The 22416-nt window shown below is 34.5% G+C and overlaps 1 pseudogene across 1 annotated transcript; it reads left to right on the top strand.

Annotated features, from left to right (window-relative positions):
• The first annotated feature begins 91 nt into the window (after positions 1-91).
• On the top strand, positions 92-10897 carry LOC143247862 (ubiquitin-like protein 3; annotated as a pseudogene). The gene is made up of 5 exons (XR_013026731.1): positions 92-253; positions 2653-2761; positions 9347-9432; positions 9895-9972; positions 10658-10897. The product of XR_013026731.1 is annotated as a ubiquitin-like protein 3 (transcript).
• Positions 10898-22416: the final 11519 nt, after the last annotated feature.

Below are 22416 nucleotides of genomic sequence, written 5' to 3'. Positions count from 1 at the left end.
ATATGATGTGATTAAGTAAGTCAATGTATCTTAAGGATCATTCTTTGTTTCCAAGCTCCAATTATTATGGAAACAAAAGGCATGTAATTATTATTCTGGGTTATTTTTGTATGTTAAATGTAATTAATGTATTGAATATATGTGTTTCTCTACATTTATGTGAAACTTATTAAGATGACAACTAATATTTTAAAGTTTGTTTATTTCAGTCTAATATCTCTTGAAAATGGAATCCAGATTTCCTGCTGATAAGGTAAAGTTGTCCAAGTAATGTGTACAAAGGATATGTTACCTGGACTGGTTTTTGTATTCTCACTACAAATCCATTCAACAATATAACAGGTTACAAGAATGTATAAATTCAAAACTAGTTTGACAAGATTAAAGTAGTTTTAAAATAGTGTCTGATGAACAGTAGATTATGTTTAACTGAAGTGTATGATATTGTTATTAGTATAAAATTAAATAAAACTGTGAGTAGTCTGATGAACAGTAGATTATGTTTAACTGAAGTGTATGATATTGTTATTAGTATAAAATTAAATAAAACTGTGAGTAGTCTGATGAACAGTGGATTATGTTTAACTGAAGTGTATGATATTGTTATTAGTATAAAATTAAATAAAACTGTGAGTAGTCTGATGAACAGTGGATTATGTTTAACTGAAGTGTATGATATTGTTATTAGTATAAAATTAAATAAAACTGTGAGTAGTCTGATGAACAGTGGATTATGTTTAACTGAAGTGTATGATATTGTTATTAGTATAAAATTAAATAAAACTGAGTAGTCTGATGAATAGTGGATTATGTTTAACTGAAGTGTATGATATTGTTATTAGTATAAAATTAAATAAAACTGTGAGTAGTCTGATGAACAGTGGATTATGTTTAACTGAAGTGTATGATATTGTTATTAGTATAAAATTAAATAAACTGTGAGTAGTCTGATGAACAGTGGATTATGTTTAACTGAAGTGTATGATATTGTTATTAGTATAAAATTAAATAAAACTGTGAGTAGTCTGATGAACAGTGGATTATGTTTAACTGAAGTGTATGATATTGTTATTAGTATAAAATTAAATAAAACTGTGCATAAGAAGGAATGATTGAGAAACTCTGTTTCTAATAAAGTTCCAATAGTTAGCTTACTTGTAGATGGACTTTTCTAATTGCACTGACTGTTAAGTTCCTTGAAAAGTCCTTGTGTGTGAAAAATAACTGTAAGCAGAGTTTATTTTCATCAAATTAATGCAGTGTTACATTTGGTACATTGTAGGTTTTTTTTTTTTTCACAAGAAAGTGTAAAGTGGTTAGGGACCTTTGTGGTGTCAGAAATAGTGTAAAGTGGTTAAGGACCTTTATAGTGTCAGAGATAGTGTGAAGTGGTTAAGGACCTTTGTGGTGTCAGAGATAGTGTAAAGTGGTTAAGGACCTTTATAGTGTCAGAGATAGTGTGAAGTGGTTAAGGACCTTTGTGGTGTCAGAGATAGTGTAAAGTGGTTAAGGACCTTTGTGGTGTCAGAGATAGTGTAAAGTGGTTAAGGACCTTTGTGGTGTCAGAGATAGTGTAAAGTGGTTAGGGACGTTTGTGGTGTCAGAGATAGTGTAAAGTGGTTAAGGACCTTTGTGGTGTCAGAGATAGTGTAAAGTGGTTAGCGACCTTTGTGGTGTCAGAGATAGTGTAAAGTGGTTAGACCTTTGTGGTGTCAGAGATAGTGTAAAGTGGTTACGACCTTTATAGTGTCAGAGATAGTGTAAAGTGGTTAAGGACCTTTATAGTGTCAGAGATAGTGTAAAGTGGTTAAGGACCTTTGTGGTGTCAGAGATAGTGTAAAGTGGTTAAGGACCTTTGTGGTGTCAGAGATAGTGTAAAGTGGTTAGGGACGTTTGTGGTGTCAGAGATAGTGTAAAGTGGTTAAGGACCTTTATGGTGTCAGAGATAGTGTAAAGTGGTTAAGAACCTTTGTGGTGTCAGAGATAGTGTAAAGTGGTTAAGGACCTTTGTGGTGTCAGAGATAGTGTAAAGTGGTTAGGGACCTTTATAGTGTCAGAGATAGTGTAAAGTGGTTAGGGACCTTTGTGGTGTCAGAGATAGTGTAAACTGGTTAGGGACCTTGTGGTGTCAGAGATAGTGTAAAGTGGTTAGGGACCTTTATAGTGTCAGATTTATATTATAGATTTTAAAGATATGTATTGAGATGTCACATTTATTTTACTTGCACACCTAAGTATGGTTTAAATATACATATATTTTATCACACACTCTCAGCATTGGCTACCCTATACCAGAAATGAGATACTTACAACAGTATATGGAGAAATAGACATTTTCTGGAGAACTGGATGGTCTTCATGATGTCACTAAACACCCTTTATATATACACACACAATTAAATTACACCACTATTACCAGTTTACCCTTGAAGAAGAAAGGTCTACCTTTTAAAAGCATTTGGGTTACAGTGGTTTATATTAATTTCTATCAAGACTTGTTGAACTTGCATGTTTTTCTAACATCGTGAATCTCTTTTTACATGTTATTATATGACAGATTGTGAATGTGTGTTTTTCTCAGATAAAAGTGTTTTATTTTTGTCAAACTCTGGGGATGTATTACATAAAGCAGGCTATGTTTGAATTTTGTAGATCAATTTGAGACTCATCCTTGTAACAGGAAAAACAAAGGAATTCATTTTCAGTCCTAGTGATTCAGCTACGGATATTGCCCAACACATATTTGATAACTGGCCTCAAGGTAATGTAGACATTGATGTTCTAGTTTAACCATGTGTGATCTCTCTCACAGTTTTGTTGTGAGTTATGGCATTCTGTTTATGGTGTATGTTCATGTATTAACAAGAGTTGTGGACAGTTAGAATCATTATTCAGTGTGTATGACGTACAAACAAATGCAGTGAGTAGTTAGAATATTTATAAAATATATATGTGTTAACACAAGCAGTGGACAGTTAGAATCTTTATTAAATGTGTATTGTGTTAACACAAGCAGTGGACAATTAGGATCTTTATTAAATGTGTATTATGTGTTAATACAAGCAGTGGACAGCTAGAATTGTTCTTAAATGTGTATTATGTGTTAATACAAGCAGTGGACAGCTAGAATTGTTCTTAAATGTGTATTATGTGTTAACGCAAGCTGTGGACAGCTAGAATTGTTCTTAAATGTGTATGATGTGTTAACACAAGCAGTGGACAGTTAGAATCTTTATTAAATGTGTATGATGTATCTTAAGCTCGGGTTTTCGTTGAGTAGATTCACTTCAAGGTGTTGCAATTTAAATTTAAAAATGTAAATATATTATGCTTCACCCAGTTGGCAAGTTATTTCAATATCTTGCAAATTTGAACATCTTATGTAGTAAAAAACACAAGGTTCTTTATTCAACATTAAAAATTTGAGAATACTTTACCAGTTTGATAACTACTTACAGAACCTACCTGGTCAGACCTGTTTGGTTTCAACAGGTCATAAGTAATGTCAAATCTTTACTTCTACAGGTTTAATATTGTTCATACTTATATGTATGTAAAATCAACTAAAATCTGTATGTGGTAGTAGTTCTATTAGTGAAATGTTCTCCATACCACTGAAGGTATGAACATGTTTATTGGAACTGGAATATTTAATCAGTGATCAGAAGACAATCACAAGATCATGGCACCTGAATTCATCGGTGAAGAATAGTCCAAGGGTGTATGGTGGGTACTTACAGTTTTCTTCTGTCTGTGGTGCAAAGTTGGTTTACCTTAGTTGTTTTTCCAGAAGGAACTATGATATCCCCATGTGTGTATGGGTGAGCATATTTTGTATATTGGTAACAGAAACCATGGTTCTTGAGATGTGATAACTAAGTTATGTTATTAGGATACAATATACAAAATGATTAAAACTGTCAAATGTTCATTTTGTGTAGGGTAATAAAACATTGTGATAAACAGACTACTGTTGCAATGTAGCCTTCTTAAAACTGGTGGGACAAGCTCTTACATTTCAGGCAGTCAGGCTTATGTTAATCCTTGTCATTATATTTGGTTCAAGAGCTGCTTATTTTACTAGGCCTAATATGTACATGTATGCATAATAATGATGAAAAGCATGTGGTATCTTATGGAATTGGAGTGTTATCTGATAGGGAAATGTAATGTTTCTTATAAATTAACAAGAAGCAATCTATATCCAATTGTTCCCCTCGGTGTGAATTCCTGTACGTGGTGAGGGGACCACCCAAGGAAGGTTCTGATCTTTCAGTTTACCTCCTCTAAGATCTAAACATCCACCCACGTGTTTGCCGTGCGTGGTGACCCGTGAAGGGGAGGAGAGGATCCTGGTGGTTGAGGGGTCCAACCCTAGCACGCCACTTTGGCCTTGAATTCCTGTAGACGGTTGGCCTTTGGGTGGCCCCTTGGGTCAGTCGGCTGGTCCCCTTGGGCTAGAGTCAACCAAGTACCAGTGTTGGAGGTTCTCAATGAGTGTTGTGGACATTGTGTCTGATGCTGGTGTTTGGGTATAGTGCTCATGAAACCCTGGTATTTGTGCAGTGTCCTTGCATGACATTGTAGTGCATCCCCTTGTAAGGTTCCATGGTGGGTGTGGTCAGTGAGTACCAAAATTTTCCTTTTTTCCTATGGATCCTTCAACAAAAATTTAAATAAAATAGTGAAAAAACAGTCAATAGGTAAACAACCACGTCTTGAAGACTCTGAGCAGCAATCTTCAACATCTGTAACACCTGTACCCCATTTTCTTATATTACATTCTCTTTCAGAAAAACCTTTAGGGCAAATGTCCCCCTTTTTTTTTCAGAAGTGACTAGAGGAACTTGCTGGCTCTCCAAAGTCAGTAAAGAAGCTTGGATCTGGAGACATATTGGTTGAAACATCCACATCCCAACACAGTAAACTCCTCTTGAATTCAAAGGCAATTGGGGATGTACCTATTGAGGTTACCCCTCATGCTACTTTGAATTCATCATAAGGAGTTATTGTTGAGAGGGATTTGAAGAATGTCCCAGAGTCAGAGATTCTCGCTGGTCTCTCCACTCAAGGAGTTTCTGTAGTGAGGCGCATCTGCACTCGCAAAGACGGAGTTACACTGCCGACAGATATCCTCGTTTTGACATTTACATCACCATGTGCACCTGCCACCATCAAGGCAGGTTATCTACTTTGCAGGGTACGGCCGTACATTCCAAACCCTCTTCGATGTTTCCAATGTCAGAGGTTCGGCCACTCAAAGACATCCTGTCGTGGTTCCCTGACATGTGCTCATTGTGGTGGCAAGGACCACGATGTCTATGAGTGTCACATGGACCCACATTGTGTCAACTGCAATGGTTCCCACCTTTCCTATTTTCATTCTTGCCAAAAATGGTTGGAGGAAAAAGAGGTGCAGCATTTGAAAACAACTCATAACATTAGTTATCCTGAGGCTCGGAAATTGCTGTCTACCACTTCATCTCGGACATATGCTGCTGCACTTCGTTCCACAACTACAGTGGGAGTGCAGACAGATCTCTCTGTGCCTCCAAGAGAAAATCATTTTCAAAACAAATGAAAAGCCTTTGACCTCCATGGTTAAAAAGGTTGATGAATCGACTTCTACACCCATCTCTGTTCCTCCCATACATTCCAACAAACCTCAAGATCACATCCTTCAGTTTCAAATACAGGCATTTCTTCTGATACATCTTTTCCTCCCACCCAACGATGCAAAACAATCATTCGTTCGCGTCCTCAGTCACTGGAATCCTCTTCCAACAACAAAGACCTGCCCAATCAACCCAGGGCAGGATCCATGGAGGTCGATAGACCTCCTCCGAATAAGGACAGTAAGGAAAAAAGACGTGGTCGTAAACAGAAGGGTTCTCCAGCCACTTTGCCTACCCGTCATTAAAAATGGCCATCTTGATACAATGGAACTGTCGAGGTTTACTTTCTAATATGTATGATATCAAAACACTGATTGCTTCCTGTTTCATTTCGAACTGACTGTTTCTTTAACTATAATTGTCCCTTTACACTGGTGGAACTGAAAATGGCCCTTCATTGGTCTGGCAGTACATCTGTTGGACCTGATGATGTACACTATGACATACTGCACCATCTTTCTCCTGCTTCTCTTGATATTTTTCTAATTGTTTTCAACCAGGTCTGGCAGGAGAATGTTTTTTCTGATGCCTGATGCCAGGCTATTATCTTACCTTTCTCTAAACCTGGGAAAGATCCCAAGATTCCTTCAAACTACCGTCCAATTGCTTTGACGAGCTGTCTTTGTAAGACCTTAGAGAGGATGGTTAATGCTTGTCTTGTTTGGTTCCTTGAATCAAACAACCTCCTCTCCCCCCACCCAGTGTGGGTTTCGACGACAGCACTCCACCATGGACCACCTAATTCGACTTGAAACATCAATCAGAGAAGCCTTTCTCAAACGCCAACATCTTGTTTCAATATTCTTTGACATTGAGAAGGCTTATGACACAATATGGAGGTATGGCATTTTGTGAAACCTCCATATATATGGGTTATGTGGCCATTTACCCATGTTTATTAAAAAATTTTTAATGTACAGGAGATTCCAAGTTCGTGTGGGTTCGACACTTTCCCGTTCTTTTGTACAGGAACTTGGGGTCCCTCAGGGCTGTGTTTTGAGTGTCACACTTTTCAGTATAAAGATAAATGCCATCACTGAATAACTCCCTCTCACAGTTGGAAAACGGGCTCTATGTCGACGACTTTCACATCTCGTGTCAGTCGTCGAACATGAGATATATTGAGCGGCAACTACAAACTGCCCTCAATCGTGTACTGAAGTGGACTATAGCGAATGGCTTCAATTTTTCTCTCTCTAAAATCGTTTGCATGCACTTTTGCAGCCAAATGGGTATTCACCCTAATCCTGAACTCTGTATCGGTGAAGTTTTGTTGCCAGTGGTCCCTGAGACCAAGTTCTTGGGGCTTATCTTTGACCATAAGCTGACCTTTATACCACACTTAAAGCAGCTACGGGTCAAATGCAAAAGAGCACTGAACATCTTCCGTGTTCTCTCTACCGCCAGTTGGGGAGCGGATCGATGTTCAATGTTAAAGGTATATCGTGCTCTTATTCATTGAAAACTCTACTATGAATCAGTGGGCTATGGCTGTGCCAGACCGTCGGCCTTAATATTCATTGAAACCTCGACTATGGATCAATGGTCTATGGCTCTGCCAGACCCTCGGCCGTAATATTTATTGAAAACTCGACTATGAATCAGTGGGCTATAGCTGTGCTAGACCCTCGGCCTTAATATTCATTGAAAACTCGACTATGGATCACTGGTCTATGGCTCTGCCAGACCTCGCCTTAAAGATGCTGGTCCCCATTCATCATCAAGAACTTCGACTCTGCACTGGGGCTTTCTGCACCTCCCCAGTTCAAAGCGTATAATGTAGAATCTCATGAACCTTCTCTGCATTTTTGCCGTTTGCAACTGTCTTTACTATATTCTTCAAAACTTCATTCCTTACCAATGCATCCCACCTGGGGTTGTGTTTTCCTTCCTCAGTGGGCCTTACTTTATCAAAACAGACAATCTGCCATTGCTCCTTTTGGCCTTTTCATCCAGGTGCAATTGGATGAATTGGATCTGTTGTTGGATAACATTGTAGAATCCACTAGTCAGCCTATCCCCCCATGGCTTATTGCAGCCCCCAAATTTGACCTTTCTTTAAGTCATCTGAAATAGGCAGATACTCCCGATTGGAAGTACCGTCTTTTATTAACTGAACATCTTTCGAACAATCATTCCATTCCAATTTATACTGATGGTTCCAAATCAGATAATTATGTGGGCTCTGCCATGGTTTGTTGCGGTTCGGTGGTTGCACGCAGAATCCCCTCTACAGCTTCTGCGTTCACTGCTGAACTGTACGCCATATCTCTTAAACTGGATCATGTTGAAGCTGAGCAGTACTCTGCCTGCACTATTTATACTGACTCCCTTAGCTCTCTGCTGGCCTTGGAATCACTTCACGTTGGTTCACACCCTGTTCTCACTGATATTCAAAACCACTGGCCCATTTCTCATTAACATCTATTTGTATCCAGTTTTTCTGGATACCAGGCCACATTGGTATTTGCGAGAATGTGCTTGCAGACACGGTAGCTAAATCTATCTGCTCTAGCACTATCACCGCTGTGCCTGTTCCATTCCATACATGGACTATGGTCCTGTTTTCAAGTCTTGGCTCCGTGCCAGCTGGCAGTTCACTTGGGGTGAGCAACGTGACAACAAGCCTTTTCAAATAAAACCCTATATTGAGCTTTGGCCGTCTAGCTTCCGTAAGGTTCAGAAGGAGGAAGTTGTTCTAAGTAGACTACGCATTGGTCACAGTTTTTTAACTCATCGTTTTCTTTTTTCTGGAGCTGATACACCAGTGTGTAGTTTGTGTAACACTCAAATCACTGTAAGCCACATTTTACTTTCTTGCCATTGTTACTACTCTCAACGATGGCTCTATTTTAAACACGTTTTGACCCCCGGTTTGTCTGTAACATTGGACAGTGTTATTGGTGATGGTGACACTGTCCACCTTGATAAAGTTTTTAGTTTTTTAATGGCCATTAATGTTTTTAACCTCATTTAAGTGTTTGATATTTATTCATGACACCTTTTTAATTGTGGTTTCCTTTTCAGAATCTCAATCTCTCTAGTTTAATTTGAAATTGGAAAATGGCCATAGCATTAAATAACCCAACACCAGGACTGGAACGACCAACTTCAGGTGACTAACGCTGCTGTTTGAACTATCCGTTAGTCATCCTGGCGAGTTGTTATTACAATTTTGCTGCATGTCTTTTAACACTTTTATTACTTTACCTTTTGGTACTGGCTATAATGACACACAACCCGGAACCAGGACTGGAAAGGCCAACTTCAGGTGACTGACGGTGGTTCTTGTACTTACCTGTTAGTCTTCCTGGCGGGTTATGATAATTACCATTATGTTAGAGAAAGTCCTTTACAACTTCTCTTACTCTGCTTTCTCTCTTAATGTTGTAAACTAGGTGTCAACATTGGTTTTATGCTTTTTCTGTTTTTCAATGATATTTTGTTTTACCTTCATTTCCTTTTATGTATTTTACTACATTTAATTTATTTTTACCTTTTTACCGGACGTTTGTTGCTTTGTGCCATAACTCACTAAATCAGTCAGTCAACTATATCCAATTATTCTGTCCACGTGTGTTTTAACAAGATATGCCAATTGTATGAAGATGCTTACACATGATGAATGTCATTAGTGTCCAGAAATATAGATTGTTTTTGTTTCTTTACAGAGTGGGCAGAAGAAGGTGTGTCCAAGGCAGAGATTTTACGATTGATTTATCAAGGCCGATTTTACATGGGAATGTTACTTTAGGAGGTAACTAATTAAAATCAGCCAGGTTCAGCCATTCACGTTGGATTCAAACTAAGCTGATATTAACTATTTTAAAGTCTCAGAATTTAAGTGGTAGTTTTAAACTAGAAAAGTAGTAGGGAAGTGGGAATGTCGTTTTGTTTTCACTTGTTGTTTCTTTGTTAATTTTGTATTAAAGTCGCTGATAAAAAACAATAAATATTAGATTTAATAAATTATGGTAGACGCAAACTAATCAGTTCTGATAATGTTTTTATAAATACAACATTAACATAGCTTGAAAATTGTTAAAGTTAACCACTAGAATTAAGTAATGGTTCAACTTGTTCTGACAATATTATGCATTAGAAAATGCTATCAAACACTTGTTGAATTATCATGGTATTATCTCAGAATATTCCTAATTGAGGAGAACAGTTTTTCTGCTAACTCCTACAGTAACAACTTGTGACGTTTTTTTCTCAGCTCTTCAGCTTCCACTAGGTAGAACCACAGTGATGCATCTTGTACCCAGAGAAAATCTACCTGAACCAAATTCCCAAGGTACATGAAAGTATTTTAAGGAAAGGATACTCACTAAATATTATTATTTACTATTATTATGGTGTTATTATTTCTTAGTTCATTACATCACATATTTACAAATAATTAATGACAAATTGGTGTTGTATCTGATCTTCTTTCAACGTGTTAAAAGTGTTTTACTTTTGTAACTTTAGTTGAACTTTATTTTTTTGCTAGTTTTAAATTAAAAGTACAGTTGAGAAGTTGAACATAATTTCTGTTTTGGTAACTTGACAAGTTAATGTTACTTAACGTATTGCTCATTGAGAAGTTGAACACAATTTTTATTTTGGTAACTTGACAAACTAATGTTACTTAATGTATTGCTTGTTGAGAAGTTGAACACAATTTCTATTTTGGTAACTTAACAAGCTAATGTTACTTAACGTATTGCTTGTTGTAACAAATCAATTATTGTATTCCGCATGAAAACAGTTTTCTAGTTTCCTGTTTTGGGTTCTCAGAAAATATCAGTTGTTTGCTTTTATTATATAAGAAAAATGACCTATCTAAAATTGTACTATTGTTTAATTATTTTTTTAAATATTGTGTGGTTAGTTAAATTTATTTCTCTCTATTGAATCTTTGCTAATTTAAATGTTGTTGAAACCGATATTATGTGAAACATTAAAAGTTGATGTGAGATTTGTTTTTTTATTTTTAGATCAGAGACACAAGAGCAAAGACAGGAGCAGTGGGTGCTGCAGTGGTACGTGCTCAATATTATGAACATAAAGTTCTCATTAGGATAAAACTGTTTCACAAACAGAGTAGGTGTTGTGGGTGGCAGCTCACATATCAAGACTGCTGCTGTGTAATACTATCACTAGGATGAATGCTAAAATGACGCTTTTCTCGTTAACATGAGTTTTCTTCTGGAGACTAGTGTTGTGCATGTGATTGTACTGTCGAGACATGTTGTGCCATCAAGACGGACTGAGTCCGGACGTGCCGAACGAGACTAGACTGAGAAGTGCTATGTTAATCTGTCGTGAAAATACGGCAGGTGAGATTATGCCATCCAGTCATGCTGTGTTAGGTTGTTGTCAAGAGTGGTGCCATGTGCATTTGTGCCATCAACACTGGTGCCATTGTAGGGTTTGTCATTGGGACTGGTGCCATTGTAGAGTTTGTCATCAACACTGGTGCCATTGTAGAGTTTGTCATTGAGACTGGTGTCATGGGAGAGTTCGTCTTCGTCTTCAAGACTGGTGCCGTGCAAGAGTTTGTGATGTCACAGTGGATCCCTCTGACATGGTAGTTACAAATAAGGTTTTACCAACTTACAACATGGATCTAGGACGTAGTTCTTGAGCTGCAAATCCAATACTCCTCAAATGTTTCAGTGTAGTATGTTTTATGAGAAGGTACTCACGTCGCTATAGATGTAGAAAGTTGTCATTCCAGACCGGTTGGTTATCTGTCTTTTCAGCCTACCTTAACTAAATAGATAAGTTGTTAATTTACTGGTATCATGTGGCAGTAGATGCATTTTAAAACAAAGCATACAAGAGTAGCACATTTTTATTGTATCTTTTATAGATTATGGAAGAGCAGAGGTGAACACGATGATAGATGCTGTTCTGTTTTTGTTTGTAGATTTGGCTGAATTGGTTGGGAGAACAAGTGAGATGAATATTTATGTTATATTTTAGTTGGACTTTAACCATCTGTCAGTATTTCTGAAAGAAACCATTGGTAACTACATGACAAAATGGAGAGTCTTGAAGGGCTAGATTGTTGTTTTTCTTTGTAAGTTGTTGTAATATGTTTTAATTTTCTTGTACAGTAAAACAAATGAAGGAGGTTATTACCTCAGTGTTTACAGATTTCATTCCATTTTATTTCGTTAAAGTAATAACAGTGAAACCTAGTTTGTTTTTATAGCGATATGCAAATATTCTTGTGGATCACAGACTGAAGTTCATTGTATAAGGGAACAATTTCCACAAAGTGTAAACCACATGATTAAATATGAGATTTACTCTGGCTTTTTAGAATATTTGTTTTAATTTTTCAGATCTGCTGCCTAGAAACTTTTAATCTCATGTAAATATGTGTTGATAAATATAAAGTAATGTAATAAAGAGATGACCAGTTTGGACAGTGCTGTCATTACTTCATCCAGAAATCACAAGAAATTCAAATCGGCCACTAGGGGACCTGTCATCATCCTAAAATCTAAGTTGTAATTTCTACTTCTCTTTACTTAACGTACTCCTACGTAGTTTAAAAAACTCTAAAGAATAGTCTTAGAGTTTAAAATATATCTATACAAATGAACTCTTGTCACACAGAACCAGTTGTGAAATATTGATATACAACCTGGACAAGGTCAGATGGAAAAACATAAAGGAAATACAATTCATGTATAAAATGAATGGTAAAATAATATATTAACACTGTTAACTAATGGTAATTAACTGTATGAGTGATATGTTGATAGTGAACACTGTTAACTAATGGTAATTAACTGTATGAGTGATATGTTGATAGTGAACACTGTTAACTAATGGTAATTAACTGTATGAGTGATATGTTGATAGTGAACACTGTTAACTAATGGTAATTAACTGTATGAGTGATATGTTGATAGTGAACACTGTTAACTAATGGTAATTAACTGTATCAGTGATATGTTGATAGTGAACACTGTTAACTGATGGTAATTAACTGTATGAGTGATATGTTGATAGTGAACACTGTTAACTGATGGTAATTAACTGTATGAGTGATATGTTGATAGTGAACACTGTTAACTAATGGTAATTAACTGTATGAGTGATATGTTGATAGTGAACATTGTTAACTGGTGGTAATTAACTGATGATATATGTTGATAGTGAACACTGTTAACTGATGGTAATTAACTGTATGAGTGATATGTTGATAGTGAACACTGTTAACTGATGGTATTTAACTGTATGAGTGATATGTTGATAGTGAACACGGTTAACTGATGGTATTAACTGTATGAGTGATATGTTGATAGTGAACACTGTTAACTGATGGTAATTAACTGTATGAGTGATATGTTGATAGTGAACACTGTTAACTAATGGTTATTAACTGTATGAGTGATATGTTGATAGTGAACACTGTTAACTAATGGTAATTAACTGTATGAGTGATATGTTGATAGTGAACACTGTTAACTTATGGTAATTAACTGTATGAGTGATATGTTGATAGTGAACACTGTTAACTGATGGTAATTAACTGTATGAGTGATATGTTGATAGTGAACACTGTTAACTGATGGTAATTAACTTAACTGTATGAGTGATATGTTGATAGTGATCACTGTTACCTGATGGTATTAACTGTATGAGTGATATTTTGATAGTGAACACTGTTAACTAATGGTAATTTACTGTGTGAGTGATATGTTGATAGTGAACAATGTTAACTGATGATAATTAACTGTATGAGTGATATGTTGATAGTGAACACTGTTAACTGATGGTAATTAACTGTATGAGTGATATGTTGATAGTGAACACTGTTAACTGATGGTAATTAACTGTAATATGTTGATAGTGTGATATGTTGATAGTGAACACTGTTAACTGATTAACTGTAATTAACTGTATGAGTGATATGTTGATAGTGAACACTGTTAACTAATGGTAATTAACTGTATGAGTGATATGTTGATAGTGAACACTGTTAACTGATGGTAATTAACTGTATGAGTGATATGTTGATAGTGAACAATGTTAACTGATGATAATTAACTGTATGAGTGATATGTTGATAGTGAACACTGTTAACTGATGGTAATTAACTGTCTGTGTGATATATTGATAGTTAACATTGTTAACTGATGGTAATTAACTGTATGAGTGATATGTTGATAGTTAACACTGTTAACTGATGGTATTAACTGTAGTGATATGTTGATAGTGAACACTGTTAACTGATGATAATTAACTGTATGAGTGATATGTTGATAGTGAACACTGTTAACTAATGGTAATTAACTGTATGAGTGATATGTTGATAGTGAACACTGTTAACTGATGGTAATTAACTGTATGAGTGATATGTTGATAGTGAACACTGTTAACTGATGGTAATTAACTGTATGAGTGATATGTTGATAGTGAACACTGTTAACTGATGGTAATTAACTGTATGAGTGATATGTTGATAGTGAACACTGTTAACTGATGGTAATTAACTGTATGAGTGATATGTTGATAGTGAACACTGTTAACTGATGGTAATTAACTGTATGAGTGATATGTTGATAGTGAACACTGTTAACTGATGGTAATTAACTGTATGAGTGATATGTTGATAGTGAACACTGTTAACTAATGGTAATTAACTGTGAGTGATATGTTCATAGTGAACACTGTTAACTAATGGTAATTAACTGTATGAGTGATATGTTGATAGTGAACACTGTTAACTGATGATAATTAACTGTATGAGTGATATGTTGATAGTGAACACTGTTAACTGATGGTAATTAACTGTATGAGTGATATGTTGATAGTGAACACTGTTAACTGATGGTATTAACTGTATGAGTGATATGTTGATAGTGAACACTGTTAACTAATGGTAATTAACTGTATGAGTGATATGTTGATAGTGAACACTGTTAACTGATGATAATTAACTGTATGAGTGATATGTTGATAGTGAACACTGTTAACTAATGGTAATTAACTGTATGAGTGATATGTTGATAGTGAACACTGTTAACTGATGGTAATTAACTGTATGAGTGATATGTTGATAGTGAACACTGTTAACTAATGGTAATTAACTGTATGAGTGATATGTTGATAGTGAACACTGTTAACTGATGGTAATTAACTGTATGAGTGATATGTTGATAGTTAACACTGTTAACTGATGGTAATTAACTGTATGAGTGATATGTTGATAGTGAACACTGTTAACTAATGGTAATTAACTGTGTGAGTGATATGTTGATAGTGAACACTGTTAACTGATGGTAATTAACTGTATGAGTGATATGTTGATAGTGAACACTGTTAACTGATGGTAATTAACTGTATGAGTGATATGTTGATAGTGAACACTGTTAACTAATGGTAATTAACTGTATGAGTGATATGTTGATAGTGAACACTGTTAACTGATGGTATTAACTGTATGAGTGATATGTTGATAGTGAACACTGTTAACTGATGATAATTAACTGTATGAGTGATATGTTGATAATTAACACTGTTAACTGATAATAATTAAATGTATGAGTGATATGTTGATAGTGAACACTGTTAACTGATGGTAATTAACTGTATGAGTGATATGTTGATAGTGAACACTGTTAACTGATGGTAATTAACTGTATGAGTGATATGTTGATAGTGAACACTGTTAACTAATGGTAATTAACTGTATGAGTGATATGTTGATAGTGAACACTGTTAACTGATGGTAATTAACTGTATGAGTGATATGTTGATAGTGAACACTGTTAACTGATTAACTGTATGGTAATTAACTGTATGAGTGATATGTTGATAGTGAACATAACTGTAAACTGATGGTAATTAACTGTATGAGTGATATGTTGATAGTGAACACTGTTAACTGATGGTAATTAACTGTATGAGTGATATGTTGATAGTGAACACTGTTAACTGATGGTAATTAACTGTATGAGTGATATGTTGATAGTGAACACTGTTAACTAATGGTAATTAACTGTATGAGTGATATGTTGATAGTGAACACTGTTAACTAATGGTAATTAACTGTATGAGTGATATGTTGATAGTGAACATGTAACTGATGGTAATTAACTGTGATATGTTGATAGTGAACACTGTAGTGAAACTGATGGTAATTAACTGTGTGAGTGATATGTTGATAGTGAACACTGTTAACTGATGGTAATTAACTGTATGAGTGATATGTTGATAGTGAACACTGTTAACTGATGGTAATTAACTGTATGAGTGATATGTTGATAGTGAACACTGTTAACTGATGGTAATTAACTGTATGAGTGATATGTTGATAATGAACACTGTTAACTGATGGTAATTAACTGTGTGAGTCATATGTTGATAGTGAACACTGTTAACTGATGGTAATTAACTGTATGAGTGATATGTTGATAGTGAACACTGTTAACTAATGGTAATTAACTGTATGAGTGATATGTTGATAGTGAACACTGTTAACTGATGGTAATTAACTGTATGAGTGATATGTTGATAGTGAACACTGTTAACTGATGGTAATTAACTGTATGAGTGATATGTTGATAGTGAACACTGTTAACTGATGGTAATTAACTGTATGAGTGATATGTTGATAGTGAACACTGTTAACTGATGGTAATTAACTGTATGAGTGATATGTTGATAGTGAACTGTATGAGTGATATGTTGATAGTGAACACTGTTAACTGATGGTAATTAACTGTGAGTGATATGTTCATAGTGAACACTGTTAACTGATGGTAATTAACTGTATGAGTGATATGTTGATAGTGAACACTGTTAACTAATGGTAATTAACTGTGTGAGTGATATGTTGATAGTGAACACTGTTAACTGATGGTAATTAACTGTATGAGTGATATGTTGATAGTGATACACTGTTAACTGATGGTAATTAACTGTATGAGTGATATGTTGATAGTGAACACTGTTAACTAATGGTAATTAACTGTGATGAGTGATATGTTGATAGTGAACACTGTTAACTGATGGTAATTAACTGTATGAGTGATATGTTGATAGTGAACACTGTTAACTGATGGTAATTAACTGTATGAGTGATATGTTGATAGTGAACACTGTTAACTGATGGTAATTAACTGTATGAGTGATATGTTGATAGTGAACACTGTTAACTGATGGTAATTAACTGTATGAGTGATATGTTGATAGTGAACACTGTTAACTGATGGTAATTAACTGTATGAGTGATATGTTGATAGTGAACACTGTTAACTGATGGTAATTAACTGTATGAGTGATATATTGATAGTGAACACTGTTAACTTATGGTAATTAACTGTATGAGTGATATGTTGATAGTGAACACTGTTAACTAATGGTAATTAACTGTGAGTGATATGTTCATAGTGAACACTGTTAACTAATGGTAATTAACTGTATGAGTGATATGTTGATAGTGAACACTGTTAACTGATGATAATTAACTGTATGAGTGATATGTTGATAGTGAACACTGTTAACTGATGGTAATTAACTGTGTGAGTGATATGTTGATAGTGAACACTGTAAACTGATGGTATTAACTGTGTGAGTGATATGTTGATATTGAACATGTGTTAACTGTATGGTATGTTGATTAACTGTATGAGTGATATGTTGATAGTGAACACTGTTAACTGATGGTAATTAACTGTATGAGTGATATGTTGATAGTGAACACTGTTAACTGATGGTAATTAACTGTATGAGTGATATGTTGATAGTGAACACGTGTTAACTGATGTTAACTGATGGTAATTAACTGTATGAGTGATATGTTGATAGTGAACACTGTTAACTGATGGTAATTAACTGTATGAGTGATATGTTGATAGTGAACACTGTTAACTAAGGGTGATTAACTGTATCAGTGATATGTTGATAGTGAACAATGTTAACTGATGGTAATTAACTGTATGAGTGATATGTTGATAGTGAACACTGTTAACTGATGGTAATTAACTGTGTGAGTGATATGTTGATAGTGAACACTGTTAACTAATGGTAATTAACTGTATGAGTGATATGTTGATAGTGAACACTGTATGATGGTAATTAACTGTATGAGTGATATGTTGATAGTGAACACTGTTAACTGATGGTAATTAATCGTATGAGGGATATGTTGATAGTGAACACTGTTAACTGATGGTAATTAACTGTATGAGTGATATGTTGATAGTGAACACTGTGAACTGATGATAATTAACTGTATGAGGTAATATGTTGATATGTTGAACACTGTTAACTGATGGTAATTAACTGTATGAGTGATATGTTGATAGTGAACACTGTTAACTAATGGTAATTAACTGTATGAGTGATATGTTGATAGTGAACACTGTTAACTGATGGTAATTAACTGTATGAGTGATATGTTGATAGTGAACACTGTTAACTGATGGTAATTAACTGTATGAGTGATATGTTGATAGTGAACACTGTTAACTAATGGTAATTAACTGTATGAGTGATATGTTGTTAGTGAACACTGTTAACTGTATGAGTGATGGTAATTAACTGTATGAGTGATATGTTGATAGTGAACACTGTTAACTGATGGTAATTAACTGTATGAGTGATATGTTGATAGTGAACATTGTTAACTAATGGTAATTAACTGTGTGAGTTATATGTTGATAGTGATCACTGTTAACTGATGGTATTAACTGTATGAGTGATATGTTGATAGTCAACACAGTTAACTAATGGTGATTAACTGAGATGTTGATTGATAACACTGTTAACTAATGATAATTAAATGTATGAGTGATATGTTGATAGTGAACACTTTAACTGTAAACTGATGGTATTAACTGTATGAGTGATATGTTGATAGTGAACACTGTTAACTGATGGTAATTAACTGTGTGAGTGATATGTTGATAGTGAACACTGTTAACTGATGGTATTAACTGTGTGAGTGATATGTTGATAGTGAACACTGTTAACTGAATGGTGATTAACTGTATGAGTGATATGTTGATAGTGAACAATGTTAACTGATGATAATTAACTGTACAAGTGATATGTTGATAGTGAACACTGTTAACTGAATGGTAATTAACTGTATGAGTGATATGTTGATAGTGAACACTGTTAACTGATGGTAATTAACTGTGTAGTGATATGTTGATAGTGAACACTGTTAACTGATGTGAGTGATATGTTGATAGTGAACACTGTTAACTAATGGTAATTAACTGTATGAGTGATATGTTGATAGTGAACACTGTTAACTGATGGTAATTAACTGTGTGAGTGATATGTTGATAGTTAACACTGTTAACTGATGGTAATTAACTGTATGAGTGATATGTTGATAGTGAACACTGTTAACTGTTAATGGTATAGTTAACTGTGTGAGTGATATGTTGATAGTGAACACTGTTAACTGATGGTAATTAACTGTATGAGTGATATGTTGATAGTGAACACTGTTAACTGATGGTAATTAACTGTATGAGTGATATGTTGATAGTGAACACTGTTAACTGATGGTAATTAACTGTATGAGTGATATGTTGATAGTGAACACTGTTAACTGATGGTAATTAACTGTATGAGTGATATGTTGATAGTGAACACTGTTAACTGATGGTAATTAACTGAGTAGTGATATGTTGATAGTGAACACTGTTAACTAATGGTAATTAACTGTATGAGTGATATGTTGATAGTGAACACTGTTAACTAATGGTAATTAACTGTGTGAGTGATATGTTGATAGTGAACACTGTTAACTGATGGTAATTAACTGTATGAGTGATATGTTGATAGTGAACACTGTTAACTGATGGTAATTAACTGTATGAGTGATATGTTGATAGTGAACACTGTTAACTGATGGTAATTAACTGTATGAGTGATATGTTGATAGTGAACACTGTTAACTGATGGTAATTAACTGTATGAGTGATATGTTGATAGTGAACACTGTTAACTAATGGTAATTAACTGTATGAGTGATATGTTGATAGTGAACACTGTTAACTGATGGTAATTAACTGTATGAGTGATATGTTGATAGTGAACACTGTTAACTGATGGTAATTAACTGTATGAGTGATATGTTGATAGTGAACACTGTAAACTGATGGTAATTAACTGTATGAGTGATATGTTGATAGTGAACACTGTTAACTGATGGTAATTAACTGTATGAGTGATATGTTGATAGTGAACACTGTTAACTGTAATGGTAATTAACTGTAATTAACTGAGTGATATGTTGATAGTGAACACTGTTAACTTAAATGGTAATTAACTGTATGAGTGATATGTTGATAGTGAACATTGTAAACTGATGGTAACTATGAGTGATATGTTGATAGTGAACACTGTTAACTGATGATAATTAACTGTGTGAGTGATATGTTGATAGTGAACACTGTTAACTGATGGTATTAACTGTGTGAGTGATACGTTGATAGTGAACATTGTTAACTAATGGTGATTAACTGTATGAGTGATATGTTGATAGTGAACACTGTTAACTGATGGTAATTAACTGTATGAGTGATATGTTGATAGTGAACACTGTTAACTAATGGTAATTAACTGTATGAGTGATATGTTGATAGTGAACACTGTTAACTGATGGTAATTAACTGTATGAGTGATATGTTGATAGTGAACACTGTTAACTGATGGTAATTAACTGTATGAGTGATATGTTGATAGTGAACACTGTTAACTAATGGTAATTAACTGTATGAGTGATATGTTGATAGTGAACAACTGTGTTAACTGATGGTAATTAACTGTGTGAGTGATATGTTGATAGTGAACACTGTTAACTGATGGTAATTAACTGTGTGAGTGATATGTTGATAGTGAACACTGTTAACTGATGGTAATTAACTGTATGAGTGATATGTTGATAGTGAACACTGTTAACTGATGATAATTAACTGTATGAGTGATATGTTGATAGTGAACACTGTTAACTGATGGTAATTAACTGTATGAGTGATATGTTGATAGTGAACACTGTTAACTGATGGTAATTAACTGTATGAGTGATATGTTGATAGTGAACACTGTTAACTGATGGTAATTAACTGTATGAGTGATATGTTGATAGTGAACACTGTTAACTGATGGTAATTAACTGTATGAGTGATATGTTGATAGTGAACACTGTTAACTGATGGTAATTAACTGTGGTGAGTGATATGTTGATAGTGAACACTGTTAACTGATGGTAATTAACTGTATGAGTGATATGTTGATAGTGAACACTGTTAACTGGTGGTAATTAACTGTATATGTTGATAGTGAACTGTATGAGTGATATGTTGATAGTGAACACTGTTAACTGATGGTAATTAACTGTATGAGTGATATGTTGATAGTGAACACTGTTAACTGATGGTAATTAACTGTATGAGTGATATGTTGATAGTGAACACTGTTAACTGATGATAATTAACTGTATGAGTGATATGTTGATAGTGAACACTGTTAACTGATGGTAATTAACTGTATGAGTGATATGTTGATAGTGAACACTGTTAACTGATGGTAATTAACTGTATGAGTGATATGTTGATAGTGAACACTGTTAACTAATGGTAATTAACTGTATGAGTGATATGTTGATAGTGAACATTGTAAACTGATGGTAATTAACTGTATGAGTGATATGTTGATAGTGAACACTGTTAACTGATGATAATTAACTGTGTGAGTGATATGTTGATAGTGAACACTGTTAACTGATGGTATTAACTGTGTGAGTGATATGTTGATAGTGAACACTGTTAACTAATGGTGATTAACTGTATGAGTGATATGTTGATAGTGAACACTGTTAACTGATGAACTGTATGAACTGTGATAGTGTGATAACTGGTAATTAACTGTATAGTAGAACACTGTTAACTGATGGTAATTAACTGTATGAGTGATATGTTGATAGTGAACACTGTTAACTGATGGTAATTAACTGTATGAGTGATATGTTGATAGTGAACACTGTTAACTGATGGTAATTAACTGTATGAGTGATATGTTGATAGTGAACACTGTTAACTGATGATAATTAACTGTATGAGTGATATGTTGATAGTGAACACTGTTAACTGATGGTAATTAACTGTCTGTGTGATATGTTGATAGTGAACACTGTAAACTGATGGTATTAACTGTATAATATGTTGATAGTGAACACTGTTAACTGATGGTAAGTGATATGTTGATAGTGAACACTGTTAACTGATGGTAATTAACTGTATGAGTGATATGTTGATAGTGAACACTGTTAACTGATGGTAATTAACTGTATGATATGTTGATAGTGAACACTGTTAACTGATGGTAATTAACTGTATGAGTGATATGTTGATAGTGAACACTGTTAACTGATGGTAATTAACTGTATGAGTGATATGTTGATAGTGAACACTGTTAACTGATGGTAATTAACTGTATGAGTGATATGTTGATAGTGAACACTGTTAACTGATGGTAATTAACTGTATGAGTGATATGTTGATAGTGAACACTGTTAACTGATGGTAATTAACTGTATGAGTGATATGTTGATAGTGAACACTGTTAACTGATGGTAATTAACTGTATGAGTGATATGTTGATAGTGAACACTGTTAACTGATGGTAATTAACTGTATGAGTGATATGTTGATAGTGAACACTGTTAACTGTATGAGTATATTAACTGTTAACTGATGGTATATGTTGA

Source organism: Tachypleus tridentatus, chromosome 3 (genome assembly GCF_004210375.1).
Source record: "Tachypleus tridentatus isolate NWPU-2018 chromosome 3, ASM421037v1, whole genome shotgun sequence".
In the NCBI taxonomy this organism is placed as follows: domain Eukaryota; kingdom Metazoa; phylum Arthropoda; class Merostomata; order Xiphosura; family Limulidae; genus Tachypleus; species Tachypleus tridentatus.
The sequence above is the reverse complement of the archived record's forward strand: the minus strand, read 5'-3'. Positions and strand labels throughout refer to the sequence as shown.